This window comes from Bubalus bubalis, chromosome 10 (genome assembly GCF_019923935.1).
Source record: "Bubalus bubalis isolate 160015118507 breed Murrah chromosome 10, NDDB_SH_1, whole genome shotgun sequence".
NCBI classification, from domain to species: Eukaryota; Metazoa; Chordata; class Mammalia; order Artiodactyla; family Bovidae; genus Bubalus; species Bubalus bubalis.
In genome coordinates this window covers 104,542,760-104,550,656 of record NC_059166.1, presented here as the reverse complement: position 1 = coordinate 104,550,656, position 7,897 = coordinate 104,542,760, and the positions used below count along the sequence as shown (strand labels likewise).

At 43.4% G+C, this 7,897-nt stretch overlaps 1 long non-coding RNA gene across 1 annotated transcript; it reads right to left on the bottom strand.

Moving 5' to 3' along the window:
- Window positions 1-1,218: 1,218 nt before the first annotated feature.
- LOC123464633 lies at window positions 1,219-6,792 on the bottom strand. Its single transcript, XR_006639670.1, has 2 exons — window positions 5,873-6,792; window positions 1,219-1,847 (listed from the first exon to the last, which is right to left on the bottom strand). It is a non-coding gene; the product is annotated as an uncharacterized LOC123464633 (long non-coding RNA).
- Window positions 6,793-7,897: the final 1,105 nt, after the last annotated feature.

Sequence of the window (7,897 nt, the reverse complement as noted above, 5' to 3'; positions counted from 1 at the left end):
TAAACACAAGCCACAGAAAAATATATTGACAAAATACATATATGATAAAGGATCGTACTCCAAATATACCAAAATATCTGGAACAAACAACCTCATTAAAAGTGTATAAATCTGAACGCCTGGCCAAAGAAAAGATACAGATAGTAAATCAGCATATCAAAAATACTCAAAATCATATATCATTAGGAAATTACAATCTAAAACAGCAGTGAAGTAGCACTGCACACCTATTAGATCCAGTAAGCTCAAAAAGGGGAAGGGGGCACGGGGCTTCTCTGGTGACTCAGTGGTAAAGAATCTGCGTGACGATGCAGGACACTCAGGTTTGATCCCTTACCCAGGAAGATCCCACCTGCCAGAGAAATTTAGCCGGATTTTTCCACAGCTAAACAAGGCTCACCTGTGACCTGAACACTACACGTCTAGCACTTACTAAACAGCTTTGAAAAAGTGTCCAGACAAAAAATATCACACAATTATACACAGCAGCTCTACTTCTAACAGTTAAAAACTTTCAAATATCAGGATGTCTTCGGGCGATGACTGTGTAAGCAAATTGGGATACATCCAAAGTGAAGGGGAGCATATGCTACCCCAAAATATACCACTTCAGCATGAGAATTAGCTGGACCTAATTAACTTTCTTCTCTTTAAGAGGACACATGCTCATCTCTGAAACCCAAGTTCAAGATGGCTCTCCTGTGAGTCACATTTACAAGAGAAATCTCATTTCAAAGGAATCCTCAGTATATACCAGATAGAAGGATGACAGTCTTGTGAAACTTTTTTTTTTTTTATCAATAGGGAAAGCTAAGATGTAAATCTGTACAACAACCATACCCTGCATTTCCTTTGGTTTTATTTTTATTAAACATAGATTTTTTTTTTTTTTTTTTTTGTATTTGGCTGCACCAGATCGACCTTCGTTGAGGCCAGCCAGATATCGTTGTGGCATGGGAAATCTAGTTCTCAGATCAGGGATTGAACCTGGGCCTCCTTCTTTGGGAGTGTCCAATCTTAGCTACTGGACCACCAGGAAGCCCCTGATTTGGTTTAAGATGACGATGGTATCTAAGGTGATATCTTGGGCCATTTCAGTCACTGACTCAGTTTCTTGAGTTTCTTCAAAGCACGCACAAGGTATACATTATTAAACCGGTTTGCAAAACAAGGAAAGGTAGTTCATACTACAACACTGTATGCTTACAAATATCTAAATGGTAAATGGCATGTTATTTATTTTTAATTACTGTGCAGAAAAAAAAGAATGCAGGATTCACACATTTTACAACATGAATAAACATTAAAACCATCTTTAGTGAAAAATATCCATATAGAAAAGGCCACACAGATCCCATATTCGCCGTCTGCTTTAAATCCATCAAATTTGTCCAAATCACTGAAAATCTCAGTAACATTCTTAAAAAAAAAAAAAAGATGGGAATAAAAGTTATATTCATACAATTGAACAATTACTGAAAGGGAAGTGGGGCTGTGGATTGCATTATACTGTAGAAACCATATGATGTCCTGATTTTGGAGACTATGTGCAGGTTCTGCAGGAGAATGCACCCATTTTAGATAAAACACATAGACTGTTTTAGATGATGTGGCAAATGTGAGCACTTTTTCCCTTTGCTAGAAGTTTTCTGTACATTTTACCCGGAAAGGAAATTATGTTTCAAAACAAACAAGTCAGATGAGACAGGCATGAAAATTGTCTATAGAGTTCAGACTTACCCAGGTGAAGTTCAAGGAAAGCTGTGATGCTCCACTGCCCTTGAAGGAGTCCAAATGGAATGAAGAAGTACTGTGGGAAGTCTATTAGTAACCACCATGCCTTGGGTCTGCAGGAGAAACAGATTTTATAAATAAAATTTTCCCCATAACTTCACAAAAAGTTGTTAGACTACATTCAGTAAAGTTTAAAAATTTCTGATCAATTGACAATCATATAAAATACTACAACTTACAATCCCAATCAATATACAAAATTCACTTGCATTTGTGTACACTAATACCAATCAGAAAAAAAAAATTAAGAAAATCCCACTTATAATTGCATCCAAAAGAATAAAATATTTAGCAACAAACTTAATCAAGGACATAAAAGACCAGTAGTCAGAAAACTAGAAAGCACTGATAAAGAAACCAAAGAAAAGACAAATAACCAGAAAACTATTCCACGCTCAGGCACTGGAACAATGAGGAATTAAAATGTCCATTGCAAGCAAAGCCATCAACAAATACACTGACTGAAATCACAAAATGATATTGAATTCCCTTTTTCACAGAAACATAAATACTCCTACTAGTAGGCTGCTAATATTGAACAGGACCTTAAAGGGCCAAGAAGACTGAGAAAGAAGAACACAGCTGGAGGCATCCTCCTCTCCGACTTCAAACTACAGCATGGCCCTGTAGTAACCGCCACAGTGAGGAACTGACAGGAACACAGACACAGGGACTCCAGGAGAGAAGAGAGAGCCCAGGAATGAACACATATGGACGTGGTAAGTTCATGAAAATCAAACCAGGAACGAGCCAAGAGGAAAGGACAGTCTTCTGAAGAAACAGGGACAGGAAAACTGGCCACCTACTCGGAAGAACATCCGTGAAGGTCATCCTCTAGGCCATCGAAAAGAAATCAAACTGAAAACCCGCCATTTGCACATGGAGCTCTCCCCCCCAGCCCCAACCCCCGAGTCTCGGAGATGGACCTCCAGTCAGCGCTCAGCTGGACACAGGAAACGTCTACTTCGTCCTCATTTTCCCCTCTTGCAGTGCCTCCCTGCTGGCGGGCACTGAGGCAATCCCGCTCCTCTCAGCTGGGATGCAGCCCCGTGACCCTGGAGCCCGAGCCCTGAGGGGCCTGAGGAGACAAAGCTCCCGCCAGAGAAGAGCGGGCAGACCCGCGCTCACAGACCTCAGAGGGCTCACCCACAAGCAGCTCTGCTGTGAGCACTAAGGCTAGAAGCCCCAACTGAAATGGAGCACAATGGCTCCATGACCCTCCTCAAAACACGGTTAAGAAACAGTCAGAGCCTGGATGGAATGCAGCCCTAAAAAGGAACACATTTGAGTCCGTTCTATGGAAGAAGATGAACCTAGAGTGTATTAAACAGGCAAGTCAGTCAGAATGAGAAAAACATGGAATTGAGAAGGATGAGTCTGACGAATCTGTTCACATAGCAGCACCGGAGATGCAGACATAGAGGACAGACTTAGGGACAAGAGTGGTGAAAAAGAGGGAGAGGGTGAGATGAATGGAGAGAGCAGCATGGACGCCAACATTTGTAAATAGACAACCAGCGGGAATTTGCTGTTAGGACTCAGGGAACTCAAACTGGGGCTCTGAAATAACCTGGAGAGGTGGAGATGGAAGGGATGTGGGAGGGAGATTCCAGAAAGAGGGGACGTTCGTGTGGATGTATGACAAATTAAACTGATATTGTAAAGCAGTGATCAATCAACTAGAAATAAATAACTGTTTAAAAAGAGAGAGAGATGAAATGAACAGAAGCACAAACATTGCAACTAACAACGGAGTTCCATTTAAAAAACTATACAATTTTAGAAAACAACAAAAGACCTACATGGCCTTTGGTCTGGTGATGAGTTCTAACACACAACAAAAAAGCCAACTTACCTAATTAGGAATATACATTATTTCAAACATTGACTTTTACAATTTTATACATTTACTCTGAGAAGGACCTTATTCCAGAGAACCAAAGGACACTCTGTTAAATGAACCAGTGACCACCCAACCTTGCCAGGCAACAGAGAAGAGAAAACACCTTCAGGAGTCATCTTACAACAGGAGGTCCTGGTAAGGAACAAGGAACTAACAAGCTCCCACCAACCAGGATTCTGGAGAGGTCAGCAAGAGGTCAACAAGAGATTGGAGACTGCAGTCCAGAGGTCCTAGCAACTTCCACCTAGCAACAAAGACCCAGCATAGTCAAAACGAATTCAGTGTTACAAAAAAATAAATAAATAAAAGGACAGAAGTTCTTTGAACACATGACTGAGATTAGGGGTGAGGCAGTACATATATGTGCCAGGATAATCTTAAAGTACAAGAAAGGAAAGAAAGTAAAGACAACTATCAAGCTGTCCAAAGTGATGAAAATGAATGATTACACAGTTTTATCTGTATACACTAGCAGATAATAATCTGGAAAAGGAATTTAAAAAAATTCCCTTTCAATAATGTCAACATGAATAAATTGCTTTGCCATGGATGTAACGAGGATGACAAGACTGGCACACTGGAAATTCTACACCATGGCTGAAAAATATCCTGAATACATGGACAGATATTCCATAGTGATGGAAAGACTTAAGATGGCAATACCATGGAATGCATCTTCAATCTGAAATGAAGATTCGATATGACTTGATCGTTCAGAGCTTTTGTGTCATCAAGTGTTATTAAAGGATAAAAGAGATAGAGAAAGCTGCTGACATAGACTTGCGGCGGGGTGGGGGTGAGGAGCAGTAAGCGTACCCCCTGCTGGTCTTTAGCCAGATGTTATACAGCCACTAGCATTCTGCTAAGGAAAAAAAGGCAATGTCTCAGAGCATGGCACCAGGCCCCCTCACCCACGACATGCATTGAGATAACATGGGAAGCAGGTGAGTCATCCCAGGCAAAAAAATGATTGACATGAATCTTGAAGAAAGGCAGATTTCCAGGCAAATATATCATTTCCTTAACATAGATTAGGAGAACAAGGTAGGAGGAAAACATACTGTTTTGTTCAAGTCGCTTCTGAGCCTTTTGGGGAAACCGACCTGAAGCCAGAGTCTAGCGGAAATACATAGGATATTAACATCGCTTAAGACAAACATTTCCTTAGGAGAAAATGCATTGCTTAGCTCAAGGTTTGTCTGGGAAATTGTTAAACATCAGGAGATGGCTCCGAGCTGGATTTCCACACACAAGAACATCCATGCAAAGGACAAGCCTGCACAGCCCATCTGCCCCAACCCACAGCCAGCAGAATTTCCAAGTGACCTCCTTAGGCCTTCCCCAAACTACAGGAGCACCTCTGGGTTTCCTGTTTCCCTCATTTTTCAGACTCTTTTCTTAAAAAAAAAAAGAAAAGAAAAACAAAAAACAAATAAAAAAGCATACACATTTCTTCATATAATGCCACAGTGGAAGGAAAACAGGCCTTCAATATTTAGACCTCAATTTGCTTTATTTTTTTTTAATTACACCACCACATAATTTAAAATTTTTACACGTTCTAATTATTCAGTTCCAACACACCAAACTTTTATTTCACAGGGTCCCCATGAAAAGTCCCACGCAGCTGGACAGCCACAGATTCTGCCATGAAAGGGCAGCAAGGTGCCCTCCTCCCTTCTTTTCTGCCTGGGCGGCCACCAGGGTTTGAAATCCATGCACCCTACTAAGTTTCTAGGGTGCAATCCGTGGACCCTTCCCTTTCCCATCCCAGCAGGTGCTCAAGGGCCCGCTGGCTTACAAAGTGCCAGAAGCAGGGCTGGGCCAGCCGGCCAGAGTTCAGTGTTCTGTCCCTTGGACTTCCAGCGGACACTAGGCTGCTTGGGAAAACCTCGCGGCTCTGAGCTTTGCACAAAGGGGTGGAGCGGTAAAGGCCTTGACCCCAAAGGCGAGGCCTTTCTGCGACCGCCAGGTTGGGGAGCTCCGAGAATTGAATACGTGGTTCCTTGCTCCATGCAGTCCCAGTTCCCTTGCCTATGGTCCGCACCCCACTGCTCCACCAACTGGATGCCGATCCAGGGGAACCAGGAGTGCACTAAATGGGCGTTCCCTGCCGCAATGGCTACCCCGAGAGCACAACTGGGGATACCCCCACCCACCGCTGCCACGACCCACCTCCCCGTCCCGCGCCAGCCGGGTTCGTCCGCCCCTGGTGCGCTCTTGGTGCGTTCCCAGCCGCAGTGGCGACAACCGAGAGCACAACTGGGACCCCCACCCGCGCCCCGACACGACACGACCCCCGCCCCTTGCCGCCCGGGGTTCGCCCCGCCCCGGGTGCGCTCACGGTGCTGTCCCCACCTTCACCATGGGCTTCCGGTGAGCCCCGCCCCCACGCCCGGTTCCAGGAGAGGCTCTCGGACCTATTTCACCTACTGCCACCAGATGAAACCCGAGGACAAGTAAATCCACCCCACAGAGACAATCCAAGCTGTCTATGATTTAGGGATAAAAGGATGACTACAGAAAGGATAGATGACCTGACCTAGGAGGGCCATGATATTCTATAGATCCAGACAAAATTGGTTACCAAGGAACCTTTTTTTCTTGGAACCCAGAAAGCTGGTTCTTTTCATATGCAATTACACACAATGAGCTTGTTACCAAAGCCTGCCTTGCTGCCACCCCCCACCACCCAGGAAAACGGCTCAAAGAAATATTTTAAATCTCAGACGGAAACCTGGAAGATCTCTTGGCTGTCTGTCTGGATTTATGTATGTCTCAGTGTGAGCCTTGTGGGTTTTGATAATATTGCTCAAGTTCTGAGTTCTTATTTAAATGGTCTCCAGAAAGGGTAGCCCTTACATATCAAACTGTTGGAAATACAAGAAAACTTTGACCCAAATGAATGTCAGAGTCCCATGAACTGGGAAATAATCAATATTAAATATCTAGTATTTTTGTTTTCGCTACTCTAGTCTAGACATATCTAAGAGTCTTCATGACCCAGATAATCACGAAGATGTGATCACTGACCTAGAGCCAGACATCCTGGAATGTGAAGTCCAGTGGGCCTTAGAAAGCATCACTATGAACAAAGTTAGTGGAGGTGATGGAATTCCAGTTGAGCTATTTCAAATCCTGAAAGATGATGCTGTGAAAGTGCTACACTCAATAAGCCAGCAAATTTGGAAAAGTCAGCAGTGGCCACAGGACTGGAAAAGGGCAGTTATCATTCCAATCCCAAAGGAAGGCAATGCCAAAGAATGCTCAAACGACCGCACAATTGCACTCATCTCACATGCTAGTAAAGTCATGCTCAAAATTCTCCAAGCCAGGCTTCAGCAATACATGAACCGTGAACTTCCTGATGTTCAAGCTGGTTTTAGAAAAGGCAGAGGAACCCGAGATCAAATTGCCAACATCCGCTGGATCAGGGAAAAAGCAAGAGAGTTCCAGAAATAAATCTGCTTCTGCTTCATTGACTATGCCAAAGCCTTTGACTGTGTGGATCACAGTAAACTGTGGGAAATTCTGAAAGAGATGGGAATACCAGACCACCTGACCTGCCTCTTGAGAAATCTGTATGCAGGTCAGGAAGCAACAGTTAGAACTGGACATGGAACAACAGACTGGTTCCAAATAGGAAAAGGAGTACATCCAGGCTGTATATCATCACCCTGCTTATTTAACTTATATGCAGAGTACATCATGAGAAACGCCGGACTGGAAGAAACACAAGCGGGAATCAAGATTGCCAGGAGAAATATCAATCACCTCAGATATGCAGATGACACCACTCTTATGGCAGAAAGTGAAGAGGAACTCAAAAGCCTCTTGATGAAAGTGACAGTGTAGAGTGAAAAAGTTGGCTTAAAGCTCAACATTCAGAAAACAAAGATCATGGCATCCGGTGCCATTACTTCATGGGTAATAGATGAGGGAACATTTAAAACAGTGTCAGATTTTATTTTGGGGGGGGCTCCCAAATCACTGCAGATGGTGACTGCAGCCATGAAATTAAAAGACGCTTACTCCTTGGAAGGAAAGTTATTACCAACCTAGATAGCATATTCAAAAGCAGAGATATTACTTTGCCAACAAAGGTCTGTCTAGTCAAGGCTTTGGTTTTTCCTATGGTCATGGATGGCTGTGAGAGTTGAGCCGTGAAGAAGGCTGGGCGCCGAAGAATTGATGCTTTGG